This window comes from Microtus ochrogaster, chromosome 16 (assembly GCF_000317375.1).
Source record: "Microtus ochrogaster isolate Prairie Vole_2 chromosome 16, MicOch1.0, whole genome shotgun sequence".
Taxonomy (NCBI): Eukaryota; Metazoa; Chordata; class Mammalia; order Rodentia; family Cricetidae; genus Microtus; species Microtus ochrogaster.
The window spans coordinates 12097907-12118762 of NC_022018.1; positions in this window are offsets into that span (position 1 = coordinate 12097907).

Here is a 20856-nt window from a genome sequence, read left to right on the forward strand (position 1 = left end):
ATCTATCTATCTATCTATCTATCTCTAAATTTTGTCTTATTATCAAGAGTACCTCAAACTCTTTGTATTTAATGAATCAGGATTTCTGTCCTTGCTGTTTTTAGAATGAGCCATGCCCTGTTCTCACTATGTAGAGAAGCAAAATTCAGGATCATGATTTAGGGACAAACTCTTAAGTTTTGTTGCTTAGAATATAAGGGAGTCTAAAAAGCAGGTTGATTAATGTAGGTTTCTTCTCTTTAGCTTACTCTGCCCTGGAACTAATAATCCTCCTGCCTCAAGCTCTCTTGTGCTGAAATTTTATGTCTTTTGTAGAATGAACATTTGTCTCACAGCAAACTCCTTGATCCTCTTGCTCTCTATGTCCCCTCTTCTGTCATTGTCTCTGAGCCTTAGCAGTGGGAGTGTTTTGTAGATGTATCCACTGGTGCTGGGATCCACAACTGCATTTCAATTGGTTGTGGTTTTCTCTAATGGTGTCCGTCTATTGTAAGGAGATGTTTCCTTCATGAAGGATAAAGACTACACTTGTGTGTTGGTATACAAAGTCAAATATTTAGGGTGGATGTGATGGCACAAGCCTTTAATCCCAGCACTTGGGAAGTAGAGGCAGGCAAATCTCTAAGAGTTTGAGGCCAACTTGGTTTATAAAGGATTATCTAGGATAGCCAAAGTTGTTACACAGAAAAACCCAGTCTCAAACACACACACACACACACACACACACACACACACACACACACACACGCAAACACACGTGTGCACACATATACACACCCCAAAATATTTAGAATGTAGTTAGGGGTTATGCTGGTTTAGTAAAATGGCAGTTGTAGGTTCAGATCCAAGATTAATAACTTTACTAGTCCTGGATAGTTGACTAGATTTCCAGTAATAGGCATGATTTTCCTCTTGTTGATATATGAGCAACATTATGTGACTGATAAAGCTGTATTTGTATATTTAGGAATACATGTACACACAAACAACAAAAAGAAGCCATGAATTTACAAGTGAAAATATATGGGGGCAGTGGGAAAGGAAAGGAGGAAATGATGTAATTACATTATAATCTCAAAGGACAAAAATATATTAGTATTTTTAAAGTAACTCATGGCCAATTAGATTGGAACCTGAGTACCTATTTCTCCTTCAGGGGAGTCAGGTTCACAGTGGAGTTATTAGTATTTTATTTTAAACGCACTGTTGCCTTGGAAACGGTCCATTTAGAACTAATAATTACTTGCCAGGCCAGAGTCCATGAGGCCCTTTCCTGACACACCCCATCTCACCTCCTCTTCTGTGTCGACTCTGACTCACACAGTGGCTTTGCCGTGTTATCTTTAACTCTTTTTGGAGGAAATAGTATCATAAAGTTCCCCACACAGCAAATCTTTTCTAGCTTTACCGCATGCTCTGTGGCAAATTTATCCCTCCATGTGTTGCTGTGGCAACCGTAGAACGAGTCAAACACCAGATAACACAACGGGCAAGCAGAATTTCCTCTTAATAAACTCATGGCTGCTGTGGACAGTTAGGCACACTCAGAGTATGTTAATTTCAGGCCTGAGGGGAACTGTGGAGTGGTTTTCTGTTTGGAGTCGATTCGGACATATGTCTGCCCATATTGTACATATGATCTTTGGCCGTTTGAGTTCATGTCCAACAAGCTGGGATGGGAAACTGTCTGACATCTGTTCAGTGTGGGAGAGCACGCCACTGTGTTGATAACTGTGCTCATTTTAGAGCAGGTTCATTCTCTCTTTGTCTTCTGGAGTGGGGGCTCTTACATGGAAATGTGTTGGAACTTGTTTCAGCGTGGAGTGTCACACTCTGGGAGCATCCTTTTGTCTGTCATACTTTTCTTTTCCCCAACTCCAGCAGAAGCACCCACAAAACCCAAACCCCAAACAGAGTGCCTTTGTATGGTGAACTCTGTCTGGCTCCCACCTGCCCTGTTTTAGAGAACCTTCCACACAGAACCTCATCTGAATTTCTATTTAGACTGCTCATCTCTTATGATTTTGCAAATTCTTGTTATGCTAGAATGCAGATTTCTTGAGGACAATTATGACATTTTTCTATACTCCGAAGTTCACCCATGCCTGGCCCATAGGGGACTATTGTGCAAACAACCAGCAAGAAAAAATGGAACAATCAATCAGTTATAGAAAGCCTTATAAATTAGCAGTTAATATTGGGACTATGAATAAGCACAAGATTTACTGATTGCTTCTTAGGCTCTATAAGCATCAATTTGATGAGCTAATTCTTCCAGGTATAATAAATGTGATTTAAATTTTTGGGTTTCTAGCAAAATGATCAAAACAGGGATGCATTGCTCACTTGCCTCCTCGTAACAAAAGCTGGTTTTGTTTCACAGCTTTGGCTGTGGCGAGGCACATGTACCATTTTTATTTTGCCTAATTAATTCTCTTTCCCCTCAAAAGTTTAGGAGTTGTTAATTTATGAAAACGACTTCAAAAAGTTACATAAGACCTGAGACTGTGGGAAACAATTAGGTATTTGCCTTTCCTTGGTTTGCAATCGACCCGTGTCAGACTCCTCACAGGCTCTCTGAGTTTCACTGCCACTTGTTCCTTTGTGTAGCAGAGACTCTGATGGCGGTGATAGAGGGTGAGAATGTTCACTTCTTCTTTATGTGTTCTTTCTTTTCAAATACCCATTTTTATTTCCTCTTCCTGTAATCGCTCAAAAGCCCTGAAATTTCACCTTGATGTTTCTGTTGCTGTCTCAGGACCCACTCAGCACCTGGCACATGAAAGGCTCCCACCAAGCACATCTAGAACAAATATGCACTGGAAACTGCGGTCAGAGTGGAAGAGAGGGGGCACTCGATCTCTGGGGTGATGGGATGGGGTGGGGGGTGTGTGGGATGATGAAGCCTCCGTCAATGCAGAGCTGAGCTGCCCCTGGGTCTGGTTAGAGTGAGCACACCAGAGAGAAGAGTCACTGCTGAGTGTAGATTTGGAACGAGGGGACGTGGAGCTTGGAGGTGAAGTTGTTCATCTCTGATTTAGCTACAACGACTGGGAAGCTGCAGAGGGTAATATATTCTAGGCAGTTGAAAATGTGAAATGGGAGCCTCGAGAAGTTTCTCCCAAATGAATGTTTAGTGAGCAGAAACGAGGTTGCTGGAGGACTGTTTAAGTGCTATTGGGAGCAAATGGGTAGGCTCTTTGTAAAAGCCATCTGTCCCACTGGGAGAACTGCATGAGTCTTCCTGTAGACAGAGGGTAGAGGAAGGGACAGTCGAGAGTGGAGAGGAAAGAGCCTTATGCACTACTGTGGTGTGCACACAGTGTGGGAACCATAGAGGGGCAGAGAAATAGGAAATGTCCATCATCACTAAAAAGTATCTTAATCAGTCATAATCTCCACGTTATTTTTGTAATGTTTTTATTTATCGAGTTCAATATGTGTATACAATGTATTTTGATGGCATTCACTTCTTCCTTCTCCAGCTTTTCCTAGCCCCCTACAGGGGCCCCTTCCAATTTCTTGTCCTCTTCCATTTTTTAGTAACCCACAGTATCCAGTTAGTAAGGCTCATCTGTGCACCAGTGTAGGGCCATCCAGTGGAACATGGAGGACCTTGCAGGGACCACACCTCTGAAGAGAAATGACCTTCCCTAGCAGCCATCAACTGCCCATAGCTGCAAATCTCTTCCCACACATGCTGGGATGTTGCCTTGCTCAGTCTTGTGCAGGCAACCACAGCCATTGTGAGTTCCTGACTGTACTGGTCCTACTACGTGCACAAGACAATGTCCCCGTGACCTGGGGCTCCTACAGTCTTTCCATCGTGTTCCTCGCATTGTGTGTTTGTGCGTGCGTGGGCACGAGTGTGCGTGTGCATGTGTGTGTAGCAAATAACCATACTATTACAGTCTGTACCCTGTAGTAGGTGTTCAGTTAATACTTGTTTGAGAACCAGTATTCATATATTTTACAAGCAGCTATTTTCGTCTGACATGCATTTTCCAGGAACTTGCTAATGTTGACTCTAGAGCCACTTTAATGAAAGCAGACTAACATTTGCCTACAGATTTCACTTGCTGCAATTATCTGCAGCACGGTCTATCTGGAAGCATGAGGCTGAGAACTGTACTGGCTTTGTCAATGCCTACATTTAAAAATAATTTCAACTTACTTCATATCTTATAAAATAGGAAAATCTTGATTAGCTTTGAAAATTATTTTTGGAAATTTGCTGAAAATAAGCTCTCTGAGATAAGTACATTTAGGGATGAAAGGGTGTGGAAGAATCTAGGACGTGCTGGGTAACCTGCAGTTACTACATTCACCACGAGATGGCGATCTTGTGCTTGCTTGGTGATCTGCCCACTGATCGTGGATGGCATAGTCAGCTCTAGGTAGCTGAAACCCAGGAGAGTGAAATTGGGAAGCTTTACTGGAGTTGTGAAAAGGTTGGTGAGATTTGAAGTAATAAAACTTGAGGGATTCTAGTATCTTTCTAACCTGTTCATACAGAATGTGATGTGTCGAGACTATTTGAGCATGGGTTAAAAGCCTGTGGTTTGCAAATCATGGTTTCAGGAGCATAAACCCCACATTCTAGTTCACCTGCTCACACTCGCTTGTGGCGTATTTGGCAAGGCATAGAACTTCACAGGGTGCCAATAGCTTCACCTACAAAATTGGGAATGATAGCCCTCAACTTCCTAAGAACTGGACCAGTTTTCCCCACAATCCTTCTTTGTTCTGTCTGTGATGGAGAAAGGTTCTTTGGTCTGAGGGTACCAAGTATTCTTAGTTGGTTCTTGTATACCTTAAATAACTCACTTTCCAGGTCAGGTGGACAGAGTTTTTGTAAAAGACGTCTTTCCCCTTGGGAGATGTATGGGTGTTTGCTATATAGGCAGAGAGTAGAGAAGGAGATGGGTAAATTGAGAAAAAAGTCCTATGTGATGTGTGCATGTCTACATGAGTGTATACTTGGGTCCAGGACCACAGAAAGGTGGGAAGTAGGAAATGCTAGTTATCACTAGGAATTGGCTTAATATTGTTGATTTATCAGTCTTAATTGTCCTAAAGTCCTCAGAACAACTCATGATGATGGTCTTGCATCTCAGAGAGACTTAGTGTAGGTCCAGTGACAGCTGTATAATTAGTGTGAGCAGTGATTTTATCTCATAATTAGATGAAGAGCCTTGCATGTAGGACACTCCATCCATTTACTCAGAAATGATTTGTCTTAAACCCTGATGCTATTTTACTCAAAGAAAGAAGGGTAAATTGATTCCATAGAGATGCTGAGCTGCTGTTGGCACAGAAAGGACTTGGTTCTTTCTTCTCCAGTCCAGAATTTCCTTAAGTGAGCCACAAGAAGTGTTTTGCTTTATCTTAGAGTAATTATTGATCACTCAGAATTCACTGAAGCAATTAAAGTATAGCTTTTCTGGTGGGACTTATCCAAGAGTCTTACCCTACTGTGTCTGTATCTTTGTACTGGCACAGAAACAATAAAATTAGAGCAGTGGAGGAGCTGATGTTTTAGAGAAGGGGAGGTGAAAGAAGAGAGGGAAGGAAAGGGAAGAAGGGACAGAGAGTGTGTGTGGAGTGACCTGAGATAAGAAGAGATGGGGCTGGAGAGAGAACTCTGTTCTTCAGAGTTCTTGTTCTTGCAGAGAACTCAGGGTTACTTCCCAGCACCACGTGGTGGCCCATCTCTTCTCTGACTCCAGTTCCAGGGCATCTGACTCCCACTTCTGGCCTCTACAAGAACTGCATACACAAGGTGCTCATGCAAACAAAATACTCATGCACATAAAATAACTTTTTTTTTTTAAAGGAGAGAAGATAAACTAGATGAGAATAGGGGCTGTGTCCAGGAGAGTGTGTGTCTGTGATTACGTATTCAGTTTTCCCAGGGGTCAGTGCTTCCAAGTAATTGTCAAAAGTGTCAACTATTTTCTCTCTAGTGTCCCTTGTGAGCATCACTTGAATTAAATTGATTCTGAAAACCTCTCTTTGGTTTGAAAAGGGTCAGGAATGCTGTGCAGCCTGAGTTGAGAGCCTTTATTTGATCTAACTCCACCTAGTCACATTGCCTTTCTCTTGTGATTTAATTTAAGAATTCTTTACTAGTTGTTGTATAACCTTAGTATTCCTAAAGTTCCATGTGGCTTAGTCTTTGCATGGTATTGGTTTTTTTTTTTCTGAACCCGATGATAAAAATTTTCATTAGCTAACAAAAACATTAGCATCCTCACAGACATGTTTGGATGAGGGAAACATCAGATAGGAGATTGATAGGGAACCTCCTTAAGCCAATGGTCTTTGAGAGACTGGACCATGTTGAGGCATGGCTTTGGGGTACCAAAAAGCTGTGGTCTCACCTGCTTGCCCCTTTCTCCTTGTGCTCCCTAGCTAGTTGTTGGATCTCCATTCCTGTTCTGTGAATTTTCCCTTTTAATAAAGAAAAACTTAATATGTCCTATTCAGAGCTAGTGTGGGATTATTTAATTCACATTTAACCCCTCCCCCATATGATATGTTCTGTTGCATTCTGCTACATCTGGTGCCCAAGGTGGGCAAACCATTTAGTGACTTTTTTTTTATTAAGAAAGAACATTTAGTGACTTTTTACAAAGATTAACTAAGGCTGTAGAAGTAGAAGTAACAGACCCAGAAGCTAGATGTGTACTTATTGAACCTCTGACTTTTGAAAATGCCAACTTAGAATGCAAAAAAGATCTTTGGGCCTTTAAAGGTCAGATCAGCACCAATAGATGAATGGATCTTGCATACAATGAATGTTGATAAATTTGATTATAGTACTGAGACTTGGGTAGGAGAAGTAATTTCCAATGGTATAAGGAGACATCAAAATGCCAAATGCATTAATTGTGGAAGAACAGGATATCTGAAAATAAGTGATCTTCTATAAGTGACCAAAGATCAAAGCTAAGAGGGTGTATAAATAACATTGTAATTGAGGGATTACTAGACATGGGTACAGATGTGAGTAACATTGCTCCAGAATCTTGGCATCTGATTTGGTCTCTTCAAGAGGCAGATGTTCAGTCCCTAGGAATTGGAACCCTATCTCAAGTGAAACAAAGCATGAGATGGGTTGAGTGCATAGGGCCAGAGAGACAGAGAAGGCTGAAGCAAATACTGCAGTGAATTTATGAGGTCATGAGCCATTGCAGCAGTGGAATATCCAGATTAGCATTCCTGCAGTTCCCAAAACTCATGTTTCTGGGAAGGATATTATAAGGTATTATAAACAAAGGTTACCAGCCATTCATAGAAGAATGATATACAAGAAGGATATACAAGAACACAAAGCAACTAGCAAACCTTCAGAGGTACTAACAGCCCTGCCTTTAAAATGGTTAACTGAGAAACCAATATGGGTTAAACAATGACCTTTAACAGAAGACAAACTGCAGGCTTTAGACCAACTGGTACAGGAGCAACTAGATGCTCACCAAACTGAAGAATCAACCAGCCCTTGGAATTCTGCTGTATTTTTTGTTAAAAATCAATCTGGAAAAATGGAGAATGGTGATAGATCTAAGAGCTGTCAACAAGGTTATTCAACCTATGGGCCCTCTACAATTTGGAATTTCTCTGCCTTCTCTATTATCAAAAGGATGGCCTCTTATAGCTATTGATTTAAAAGATTGTTTCTTCATTATACCTTTACAAGAAAGGGATAAAAAATTTGCCTTCACAATGACTATTTATAATAATTCTCAGCCCACCAGGAGATATCAATGTACTGTCATCCCGCAGGGAATGTTCAATATCCCCACCCTGTACCAATACTTCATAAGTCAGCCATTGGAAATAATATGTAAGCAATTTCTTATGTCTGTAATTTACCATTTCATGGATGACATTTTGCTGTCTGATTCAAATGCAGATACTTTAGAAAGATTCTTTGAAGAAGTAAAGAATGTTTTGTCTAAATGGGGTTTACAAATTGCTCCTGAAAAAATACAAAGAGGTGATTCAGTCAATTATGTAGTTCTAGTTCATGATTGGATAACACTTGATCTAATAATTCATTTAAACAAAACCTTAGATGGTGACAAAGACTTAAATAATCCCAGGGAATTAACAGTTGGGGCTGAGAAAGAATTAATGGTGGTTGACGAGAAATTACAGGAAAATATGTTGATAGGGTAGATTCAAATCTTAATTGCAATATAGTCATATTACCTTCCAGAATTTTCCCTACAGGAATTTTAATGCAGAGTAATGATATTATCTTAGAAAGAATCTTTTTTACCACATAAACCATAAAGTAAAAAATTAAAAATATCTTATGTGCAAAAGTTCTTTGAATAAAAGGAAAATTAAGACTTTGTTGACTACCATGTATAGACCCAGCAGAGATTATTGTGTGGTTTTCTATTGATGAATTAAAAAAAAATATTAGAAGACAATGAACCCTCGCAAAGAGCTTGTGCTAATTTTTAAGGAGAGATTAATAGCAATTATCCCAAAATCAATAGAATTAACTTTATAAAGAAAACTACTTGGATTCATCCCTGAATTGTACATGACATACCAATAACTGGAGCCCATACATTTTGTACTGATGCAAACAAATAAAAAAGGTAGGTTACAAATCAGAAGATTTAAGTAAGGTGGAACAAAGCCCTTATTATTCTGTTCAAAAGGCAGAGCTATATGCTTATTATCATAGTACTAAGGGATTTTCAAAATCTCTCAATATAGTTACTTATTTGCAATATGAAGAAAGTGTTGTCTTGCATATTAAAACAGCTGAATTTATAACAGATGATACAGAATTGACTTCATAATTCATTCAGGTTCAAGATACAATCAGAAATAGACTTTGTATCATATACATAACACACATCTGATCCCATACAGTTCTTCCAGGTCCTCTAGCACAAGGTAATGCAGAAATTGATCAATTATTGATTGGAAGTGTGTTGCCTCAGAATTTCATGAAAAACAGCATGTCAATAGCAAAGGTTTAAAGAAAGAGTTTCCTATTACATGGCAACAAGCTAAGGAGATTATAAAGAGATGTCCTACATGCTCTTCCTATAACCAAATACCATTGCCTACAGGGAATAACCCAAAGGGTACTCAAAGGAATGAGATCTGGTAGATGGATGTGTTCCACTTTACGGAATTTGGAAAATTAAAATATGTGCACCATACCACAGACCATATTCAGGTTTTCAATGGACAACCGCCTTGAGCTTGGAAAAGGCTGACTCAGTAATCATACATTTATTTGAAGTTATGACCATCATGGGTTTTCCTGCGCAAATAAAGACACACAATGGTACAGCATATATATCTAAGAAAATAAAGCTTTTTTGTTTATTATAATCTAAAGCATATTACAGGTATACCAAACAATCCTACAGGTCAGGCAATTATAGAAAGGTCAAATCGAACTATAAAGGATAAGCTAAAGAAATAGAAAGGGATGAAAAATACTCCCAGAAATAGATTGCATAATGCCTTATTAACCTTGAATTCTCTTAATGCTAATGAGAAAGGAACAATGACAACAGAGAGATATTGGATAATAGAAAAGACTTCTGAATTAAATCAGCCAGTGTATTTCAAGGATGTATTGACTTCAGGATGAAAACCAGGAGTGTGTTACATTAAGGAAGGGGTTTGTTCTTCTTTCCACAGGAGAAGAAAAGCTATAGATATCATCAAAATTAATACAGATCAGCTTTGAAAAGGAGATACTTATTGAGAAAAAGAAACAACAGCTCATCCACAGAGGTGACAATCATACAGGTGGTAAGAAAACCTCCTAAGGGTTGGGGCAGGGTTCTGTTCTTGTCTTTGCAGGAAAATACACATCTTCAAAAAGTCAAGAGACCCTGGACATTTGAATGTCTAAAGAGGAAAAATAACTATCCATAAACAATCACCAAGCAAAAAGAAATATGACTTATGAGGACAGGTCATCTGAGGGTAATTATATATATATCACAAACACACATACATATATAGCTGGCTTTGGAGTTGAACAATGGTTATCCTTCTCTATAGAAAAAAATTTATTTTTCTCCATACCTATATTGTCTATATCATATCTTTATTGAATATATGCCTGTATAAATAATGCTTAAGTTTTCTACAATAAACAGTAAACTTAATAACAGTAAACAATAAACTTTCCTACAGTAATCTTTGAAGTTTCCAGGAAGAAGAATGGGTCCCACAACAATGACTCCACCTGGTTGATATGATGTCATGATGCTGATAGTGCTACTATAAGACAAGTTTTGGGTACCAGCGGGTCAAGATGGTTCCAACTCGGTTACTTGAAATGATGTACCTTCTTTCAATGTTCTGGACAGCACTCCAGATAAGAACTTTGGAACTCAGAGACCATTTGCAATTATACCAGACAGTAATCTTGAAACTTAACCATTATTTTAGTTTTATAGAATCCCATAGAAAGAACATAGCCCCTATGACAACTGCAAGTAATTTTAAAAAATGATGACCCTTCTCCCAACAATGTTTGTCCTCAGAGTTAAGGACATTATTTAGGGATTGATTATTATTGGTATAGAGTTGGGGTTAGGGTAGAAATTATGTATGCTCAGAGACCCCTTTGAAAAAAATAATGGAAAAAATTGAATGGGATAATAGGCATATTAGTGTAAGCTTACTCACACTAATAATAATAATAGTAATAAAGTGAATACTTGTGAGCTATTATTTATGGATAATTTACATTGGCATAGATTCTTGTATATTGAAACAAGTTCAAATTATATTTGTTATATCGAATATGCTCCTATTTTGTCAGATTGTGTGCATGCATGTTTCTATCTCTGTTTAAGACATTTTGTATATTGATACAATTTTACGATATATTTATCATATTGCGTTATACATTTCTACCTCTGATCAAGATTATTATACATTGCTTGCATTTTGTTGTCATTGTCCTCATTTACTGCACAGTTGTTTAAAGTTTGTTTAATATTCTAATATGAAGTCTTATTTTTTAAGTTATACAGGTATTAAGTATTATAGGTCAATAGTCATTTATGTTTGTTATACATATAAATATACATATAGTTAGACTAATCAGGTTCTTTAGATCCATAGTGATTGTATTATGCATAGACAGGTAATCTTCAACCACTTCAAAGAACTGTAGAACATGGCATTTAAATAACTTAGGGTTCTATTGACCTGAGATACATTTGCTCTCAGCAGAACTGATCTATTCCTGAGAGAATGTTGACACTCCACTTGGAGATTGTTTTCTTCTTGGCAAAGCTGGCCTTTGGGTGAGGAACTGCCCATGCCTTGACCACTGACAAAATGCATGATGTCTGGACTTGTCAAGCAGGACACAAGAAAAAAGACTGCCAATCCTTGCTATAGTACCTGCAGTAAAGGATAGTACACAAGCCAGGAACTAGGCTGGAGGTTTAAAAACATACACACACAGACAGAGATGTGGGGACACGGGTCATCCTTGAAAGAAGAATGCCAACTTTATTGTGCTCCAGGGAAGCTTATATAGGGATCCTTAACTGATAGCCATACCCCAGCTCTTGGGATTTCCAGCTGTAAAACCCACTCCCCTGTCATCAGAAGCTCACGAGGGTCTCATGCTCAGAGTAGCTGCAGGCACAGGAAAACAAGTTGTTTTGCTCAGTTCACTCCAGCAGGCAAAGGGTCTGAGGCAGGCAAAGAAAATCAAGGGGCTGGAGATCTGCAGCCCCCAACACCTTGCTAAGACAGGGTAAGACAGTTTTGAAAATTTTTTCTGCCTCTGAAAAATGATCTGTCAGTTACTCTAGGCCTTAGACAAAGTTGGTTGCTTCAACATTGCAATTGAGACTTTGGGTGATTGCCCAGGTAGCCAGTTGTCTCTGTCATCTACTGTACATTTTGGAAGCTGCTTGATTGTGCTTCCTGCCTACTCAAGTAATATTATCTCCTTTTTCAGACCTTTGATGGAGTTGAAGATTAATTAATAGTCATATGATTTAGCCAAGCCATTTCTAAATACAAGACTTAGACTCCTTAGAATAGAATGATTATTGAAATATTTAGCATATGTTCCTTGCTTAATATCATTTATGCTGGTTGTAATTCTAATTTTTAAACTTTATATCTGTTCTTATCATATATAGTTTTGTATTGGGTTTGAAACTCTCTTATTTAGACAAAAGTCAGAAATGATGTGGAACTTCCTTCAGCTAATGGCCTTTGAGAGGCTGATCCAGGTTGAGGCATGGCCTTGTACCAAAAAGCTATGATGCCACCTACTCGCCCCTTTCTTCCTGTGTTTTGCACCTGAATGTTTGACCCCTTTCCTGTTCTGTGCAATTTCCTTTTTAATAAAGAAAAACCTTAATATACCATATTTGGAGCTAGTGTAGGATTATTTGATTTGTGTTCCCCCACCTGATGCATTCTGAGGTGTTCTCATTCAGGAGATGAGGAAGTCAGTGACATGCAGTGATCAGCTGAGACAGCTTTCTGGCATGTCCTTTCTTTTCTCTGGGTTGAGTTTGGGTGTTGCCTGTTTCTTGGGGAGGAAAGCAACAAGACCAGGATGCAGTGGTAGGGCACCAAGGAAGAGTCCACCCCAGAGGAGAGGCCAGTGTCAAGATAACTGAAGGCCCCTGAGCATTCTGTCATCCTGCCTTCCTGCTCCACTCAACATCAATCTGCACAGAGTCTGTCTATCACCTGAGAGCCTGAGAAGATACCAGCATGAGGCCAGGGCCGTGCTGAGCAGAGGAGGCTTGAGAATAGGAGTGTACGTTTGCAACCTTGAAACCATTTCCCTTCAATTTACCTGAAGAAGAAAAAGCACAAGCCCAGCTCTTCTACAAGGCAGATATTACGTTTGAAAGCTGTTGATTGTCCTAGGGGAAGAAAAGATTAGCTGATATGGAAAAAATTAGGTAGATACTCAAGGAAAAGGAATTCTTTGGGAGAAATACATTGAAACAAACAAGGTAAACCAGAGGAAACAGAATGAACATAATTAAAAAATAAGCTTAGCAATTATCTTTAAAGAGATAAGAGACCACTGAAAAACAAAGCAAAGAGAAACAGACACAAAGAGAAGCCAACTAGAGCCACGGAGTAGCTATAAATAATTTACACAAAGAATTCCATGGATGGCTGCCTTTCAAAATGATGACAGCCAAAGAACATGCTAACAGTTTGAGATTCTGAAAGAAGAAACTTTGTTAGAAGGCCCTGGCGTAGGATATAGACATGTGAGGAGTACAGTAAGCATATATGGAGGGTTGAAGTGGCTATAATATCTACCTAAGAAGATCACAGAAGGAAAAGGGATTCTGTACTGAAAGGACACAGAGGGCTGAGCAGGGGAGATGACCTCACACAGAGACATTCTTCAGTAACATTAAAGGATATCAAAGAAAAAGAGGATTTTTTTTTTACAAGTTTTCAAAGATAAAACACATATTACCCAAAGGAACAAGAAAATCAGATTACAACCTTTCTTTACAAAGCAGCACTGGGTGTGGTGCTGCAGTGAATTAATATGTTCAAAGTATCGAGGAAGCAGGCTGTAAACCCAGAGGAAAATTGTTATATACAAGATTGGAGCTTTCTTGATAGTTCTGGGGTAAGCCACACAAGCCTTACCTTTTCTTGTTGCCATCACAAAACACTTGACATGAAACAAGGCAAAGAAGCTTTCATTTTGGCTTACGGTTGTAGGGCACACAGTCTCTCTTGCTGGAGAAAGCATGGTGCAGCTGGCAAGAAGCATTTGGTGGCATTGTGTCTGCCATCAGGAAAGGAGGCAGAGAGAAGGGCATGCTGCTGTTCAGCTTGCTTTCTCATTTTTATCTAGTCTGGGATGGTTGTACCCATAGTTATAATGGGTATTCTCACCTCAGTTCACTCAAACTAGAAACTGCCCCATAGTTGTACCCCTAGATTTGTCTCCTATGTGACTCTAGATTCTATCTCATCAACAATATTAACCATTTCAATCACTGGGCTACCAGTAGTCCACAGCAAAATTATTATTCGAATGTAGGGGTTGAAACAGGAATTAGGGGAGGCATCCATGGTCTCACATGATTGCTATATGGGGAGTACTGACTAACACTTGGAGAGTGTCTGAAGGTTGTATTCCAGACAGTAGGAAAGTGAGGGTTGTGGGATGGAATTACCAGGCTGGGATTCAATGATTCAAGAATAAACACAGAATGCATGTTGTTTGGAGTACACAAAGATTATTTTTAAAAAGCCAGCTGTGAGATTAGCCTCCAGAAGATTTATCATTACACCCTGAAGATCTAACCTCATCCAGACCAGTTCACAAAGTATAAAACAGTTCAGTACTCAGACGTAATTAAAGGCAACTTGCTATTTATTGGTTGTTTAGAACAGCCTGGCTGGGTATTCTGGTGTGCCTGTAGTTGCCCTGTAATTCTTGTATTTGGGAGGTAGAGACAGGAGAATCACAAATTCAAGGTCAGTCTATATGGCGTAGTGAAACCCCATATTAAAAAAAATCAAAGACTATAGTTCAACAATAGAGCTGTTGTCTAAGATGTGCAAAGGTTAACATGACCGTATTGGTCTCTCTCTATTTACCTAGGTTTTATTTTGGGTTTTCTAACTGTGAAAGTCTTGCTGTCTGTCTGTTGTATTTACTTCTGTATACCTGAGAGTTTCCATGGCTGTTGTGTGATTTTCCTACCCTCTCTACTCTAAATCCTACTTGTTAGTAAAGGAACACAATTAGACTACTTTAGAGATTGAAAAAAAAAACCCACAAATACAAAGAACATATAAATAAATATCTCATTGTCTAAACATACCGCAGTTCATCCACTCACTTTCTGAGGGCCATTTACAATTTGTCGTTTTTAGAAATATGGATACTATATTTATATCTGTTTTGTGATGTATTTCAAAACTCCCCCTGTGAAACTATAAGTGGGGTTTGTGGATTAAATGGTAGATGGTGCTATCTTCCCTTTATTGTGCATATTTTGAAAGATAATGATTTTTATTTACACATACATACATACAATGCATACAGGTGGGCAGGTGCCCACTGATGATGTGGGAGTGATTTTTTATTAATAAAGAAACTGCCTAGGCCCATTTTATAGGCCAGCCCTTAGGTAGGCGGAAAAAACAGAACAGGATGCTGGGAGAAAGAAGCTTGAGTCAGTGAGTCGCCATGGTTCTCCCACGCCAGGCAGATACAGGTTAAGATCATTTCTGGTAAGCCAGCTCGTGGGCCACACAAAATAATAAAAATGGGTTAGATCAATATGTAAGAGCTAACCAATAAGAGGCTAAAACTAATGGGTCAGACAGTGATTAAAAAAATACAGTTTCCGTGTAATTATTTTGGGTATAAAGCTAGCCGTGCAGGCAGCCGGGTGCTGGGGTCGCAGCCCCGCCGCTCCTAATTCAACAGAGTGGCGCCCAACGTGCTAATGAACTCCACTTAAAAACCTTTGGGGGTACTAATTAGAAAATTTTGTCTTGCTGGGCATGGTGGCACACACCTTTATTTCCAGCATCAAGAAGCAGAGGAGAGGCAGGGCAATCTTTGTGAATTTGACTCCAGCCTATTTTACAAAGTGAGTTTCAGGACAGCCAGGTCTACACAGAGAGACCCCCCCGTCTCAAAAAACAAACAAACAAACAAACAAACAGACAAACAAACCTCCCAAACAAAACAAAATTGTCTTACCTAAAGTCATTTTTGTTTTGTTTCATTTAAAGATTTTGTCTTTCAGGAGCTCAAACCTGTATATGTATTCCCATACCTAGTCAATGATTTCTCTTGGATTTTAAACTAGAATTATTTTATTTTGTATTTCAAATCATTTCTTCTATCTTATCAAAAACATCACAAGGTCTTAATATTCCATGCAGTTCCACCATCTTGGTATTGTTTGTTCAGCAATTTATTCATTTACTTAGTTTTGGTTTTCCAAGACAGGGGTCCTCTGTGTGGCCCTGGCTATCCTGGTGGTTTGAGGCCAGCCTGGTTGGTGTACAGAGTTAAAGAGAAACTACACTTACTCACATGCTGTTTCTCTGCGTAGCACCACTCTAGACAGCCCACTTTGCCTACGGATTACTGAAAGGCTGCCCCATGTCCACACGGTTGATAGAGTCACAGATGCACACTCTCGGGCAATAGCGCTGTCTGTGGATCTCTCAGGGATGACTGAAACAGGGGCTGGCGCTGAGCTCCGGCTTTCTCCTGGGAGATGCCCTGCTTCTGCTGGTGGTCTCTATACCACATGTTTTCAGGTTCTTGGCCTCTTTCTCAAAGAACTGAAGAAGTACATACAAAATGCAGAGCAGCAAAAGATGTTAGTCAGAAGAGAAATGAAGTACATACTAGAAATACTGCGAGATAGAAGCGGCCCGAGGAAGCACAAAGCACCGGAGTGCCGGGAGCCTGCCGGGGTCTTCCTTCTGTGAGCCCTAGAAAAGGGCGGGCGAGCTGTTTGGTAGAGCACAGGTTGTTTTCGGTTTTATTTGTTGGTCTTGGACTATGTAGACCATTGTCCACTGTTCAAGCCCGGTTCCATGATACAGTTGATGCATGCTCAGTCACACATAACTCTAAGATGGTAAGGACTTTCCCCTAAAGGTTCAGAGACACAGTTTGCCTTATTGAGTATTGATTATGTGCGCCAAACCAGTTTGACTGTATCAGACTACCCCTTCTTCTAGGTCTCTTCAGGAAAGGGGTTTCTAAGGTTTGCTAGGGAATTACAGGCAGGCGTAATTGGTCCTTTTGTTTGGAGAGGGTTGTATGTGCAGAGAGATTCAGGGGGAGCCCGGGTTCCTAAGTACGCTGTAGGAAGAGAGGTGTGTGTGTGTGTGTGTGTGTGTGTGTGTGTGTGAATCTCAAGCTAGCTGGGGCCCTGGGCTGCTAAGCTAGCCCTGTGCTTGCATATCTTATTTCCATTGGAATAGTCCAAGTCAGGTGACCTGAGCTAACCTGCTCTTCAGTGATCTTTCACTTTCTTTAGGGTACTTCTCAAGTGCTCACAAAACTCTGTGTACACTGCAACAAGCGCTGATTCTGTATTTCCAGCCTGGCTCTTGGCCCCTGCCTTCCTTCCTGCACCAGACAGCCTGCAAGTTCTATTTTTTCCAAGGGTAAAAGCGCAGTCATGGGTGCAAGGAGGTCAGCTGATTAAATCAGATGGATTGACACCTTCCCAAGAAACCTTTGCCATTTCCGCGGGAGCAGTATTGCCAAAGAGGCAGTTTCAGGCATTCTTTCTCACAGGCTGGCTCACACATCCTTCCTCAGCAGGCTGTTGTCCCTATTCACAGTTGCAGAAATTGAATTACATAAACAGCCAGTGACTTCTTCAAGGTTGTTAGTCCAGGAAATTTTCAACTTCAAGCTGGATCTTTGGACACATTATAGTGTGTCCTCTGTAGCACAAGGTATCTGACTGATTGGCTAATGTCACATTCTGTCGGCATCGAAGGCCTCATCCCCAGGGCATGGGTCAGGAGTTTGCTTTGCAGGGAGGTGCTACAGGGGCAGCACCTTTAGGAGATGGGGTCCATGAGAGCTAAGTATTATCGAGGGGTGTGGGAAGAGGTAGAGGGAGGCGGTAGACAGGGTAGTTAAGGATTTATCTGGTTGCAAAGCAAATTTTTTTCCAGACTCTCCACCGCCCCTGTGGCATGCTTCAGGACTTTATGTGGTAGGCAATCCTGGCCCCTCATTCTCCCACATGCTCCAGTTCTAGGTTTAGAAACCTTGCTGTGTCCATTGATTCTCAAATATCTTCTTCTAAGGTGTTGCAGAATTCACGTAATGCTTCTTACCTTTAAGAGAATATAAAGGACACACTTGTGTGTGTCAGCGTATTACCAACGTGGAGGAACTATAAGGTGATTTATGATGAATGCATGCTTCCCCAGCTGTGAGTCGGTTAGGGTGCAGCGGCCCTCTGGCTGCAGGTACATGCAGGCGCAAGCTCTTCCTGCATGATGGGGTTGAAAGGGATTAATGACCACTAGCCCATGCTCTCGTCTCTCCCTTAGCTCAGTTTTAAATTCTCCTCCCTACCAGCATCCTCCAATGCCTGAGCCAACCATTTTCCATCACTACAATATAATAACTTAAAGAGGGACCAGTGAGAGAGTCTAGCAAATAAGGATACTTGTCACCAAACTTAACAGTCAGAGTTCAATCCCTGGGACTGTAAGAAATAAATCATGATGGGCCATTTTCAGTATGAAGTATGTTTAGTTCTCATCCATGAATCCCAGATACCAATAACCACTTGGCCTCTGCGTCCCCTACCTAGCAGCTGGCACTGGCTGGCCCGGGTCCTTTATAGATTATCTTAGCATTGGAAAATTATACTCTGCTTTGTGGCTAAGACCATAACAACAACAACAACAACAACAACAACAACAACAACAACAACAACAATAAAAAGGTAGGGAATCTTCATCCCCAGGCAGATCACATCTTCTCCTTCAGGAGTTCCACTAGTCAGATCCGTCAGACTCAAGTGACTCTGAAGATGGAAGTTCTAACCCACAGCATTCTCTTTCCTCCCAGCTGCATTGACCATCCAAGGGTCTAGCCTGGCCTTCCCCCCTGTACCTCTGAGCCCCCTCAACACTCCAGCCATTCTGTCGTATGAACACCAGAGATGGAGTTCTCCGGGGTGACAAGAAAAACCACGACTCGATTTCATGACAGACTGCGTTGGGTGTACTGTTGGGTAATTTTGTCTCCTTGGCCACATGGGCTTTCAGAGTCCTTGGTGAGGGGGACCAGTATACCTCCGAGGGCCAGGGTGGGACTCTCCACAGTACTGTGTCTACCTTCTTAGGCCTGAGTGGTTCCCCTCTTAGTCTGCTTCACTACCTCTCAGCACTCATTTGTGAAATGAATGATTACAGCAGAAAAAAAAAAAAAAAGGCCGGGTGATTGTCTGCTTTCTTCCAATAAATGGGCTCTTTTAAAGATGAAAAAAGATACACTTGAATTAAAGGTTATTCTCCTCTGGAGGAAACACCTCAGTGTTAGCAAACCCTTTCTTGACTGCATCGGCCCAGAGCCAAGCTTGGCCCCGGAGTTAGTGCTCTCCTGGGCCAGAGCCTATTTCATAGCCTTTATTTTTTTCCCCCCTGACTTTTGCTGAGCTCAGCTGCATGCCAGTCAGGGGGACACTCAACATCAGGAGAAATGATATTCTAGGGAATTAGTAAGAAGGCTGCCACCTGAGTGTTATGCTGTGTGGTGCTTTTCTACTGCATTTTCCTTCTTCTCTTGATTAAATTTAACCCTCAGAGGCTTCAGCATGACCAGGGAGCAGGGACCAAGAGAGCACACAGCTGCTGATCTTCTGTGGCCTGGTCTTGCTGTTGGTGGTGTCTGGTCTAGGCTGTGTCTCTTTCTTCTTGATAAGGCTGGTATTTGTAATTCTTTAAAACAGACCCATCAGTCGTGACAGTCACTAAGGAGATGGCCTAAAATGGACCCAAGGTACTTGAGTTCTGCCGTTCCTTCATAGCTCAGCTGTTCCCCCATTGCTCATCTAGCTAGGCCACTTGGTTGTGGAGGGTGACTTCTGTAAAAGGCGAACCCTCTCTCCTATTTCAGTGGGCTGTTTTAAGAATCTGATGTGCCCTTTCAAGCCCGTATCCTCCCATTGGAATGTAAAAGGAGAGTATTCGCCCTGTAGTCTGAGCCATTGACAGCTTCATAGAGGAGGGCTTTTCTCTGGGAACGGTGGAGAGATGAAGGTACAGAGGATTATGATGGGAATCTGGAAGCCAATAGGAAACAGAGGGGAAAGAAAGAGGTGGAACAAGCTGTTAGAAAAAAAGAAGGAAGACCAGACTTCCAGTAAATACCAGGCGGGACAATCCGTAGACCAGAATAATGAATACAACATCATTCAGGGTTTTTTTTTTTTAAGTTAAGTTTACTATTTTATCACCTTTATAGGGATAAAGAAACCCGAATGATCTAGCTTTCTAGGTCATTTGTGTCTCACTTCTGTACTTTCCTTGACCTTTTTTCCTCAGTTGTGATGTTTCTCCAGGGCTCCCTAGGCTCACTCATCTGATTCAGAGGGCTTTTACAGTCCTTCTTTCCCCTCTGGAACCCCTCCTTCCAGCTTTCATGTGTCTCACCTCCTATTTTCTAAGGTCCATTGAGAGACGCATATCTTTAGAGAAGCTGCTGCCTTCAACAGCTCCCTGGCATTTCTCTTCTCACCGTCCTGTTGAGAATAGGACACAGAAACTGGCCAAGTGGGGGCAGTTCTGATAATGTTCTTGCTAGAAACCAGGATGCCAGAAGAGAGTACCGACTCCTGGTTTCATGTCACCTCTTACACTGCCTGGAAGACTTACATAAAGATGTGGTTAAAGCAGAAAGGAGACACCTGGACACCTATGGTCCGGCCATTGGCACTGACAAGGTCACCCTCCTCCCATGTTTCACCCCAGGTCCTGCCATGAGGTGTTTGAGCCCTCTCAGAACAGCAGTGGACCCGCAGCCAGTATCCTTGGTCATCAGGATCCTTGGTTGTTTCCTGCTGCACAGGAGCGCTGCCTTCTCCCTTTCTCTCATGCTCCCACCTGCGAATCTACAATAAACCTCTTTCTACAGCTTACCCCATGTGCTCTGTGAGACAAGAACTCCAGACTCAGAATGGTTTGAGATATTGAATTTTCTAGAACCTTAGTCCCCAAAACAGTTTACCAAGAGCCAAGAAAATCTGTTTAACTCAAAGTTAACTCCGAATTTTCATCTCAGTACCTCTTCCCTAATTTATCATTACTATCATCATCATC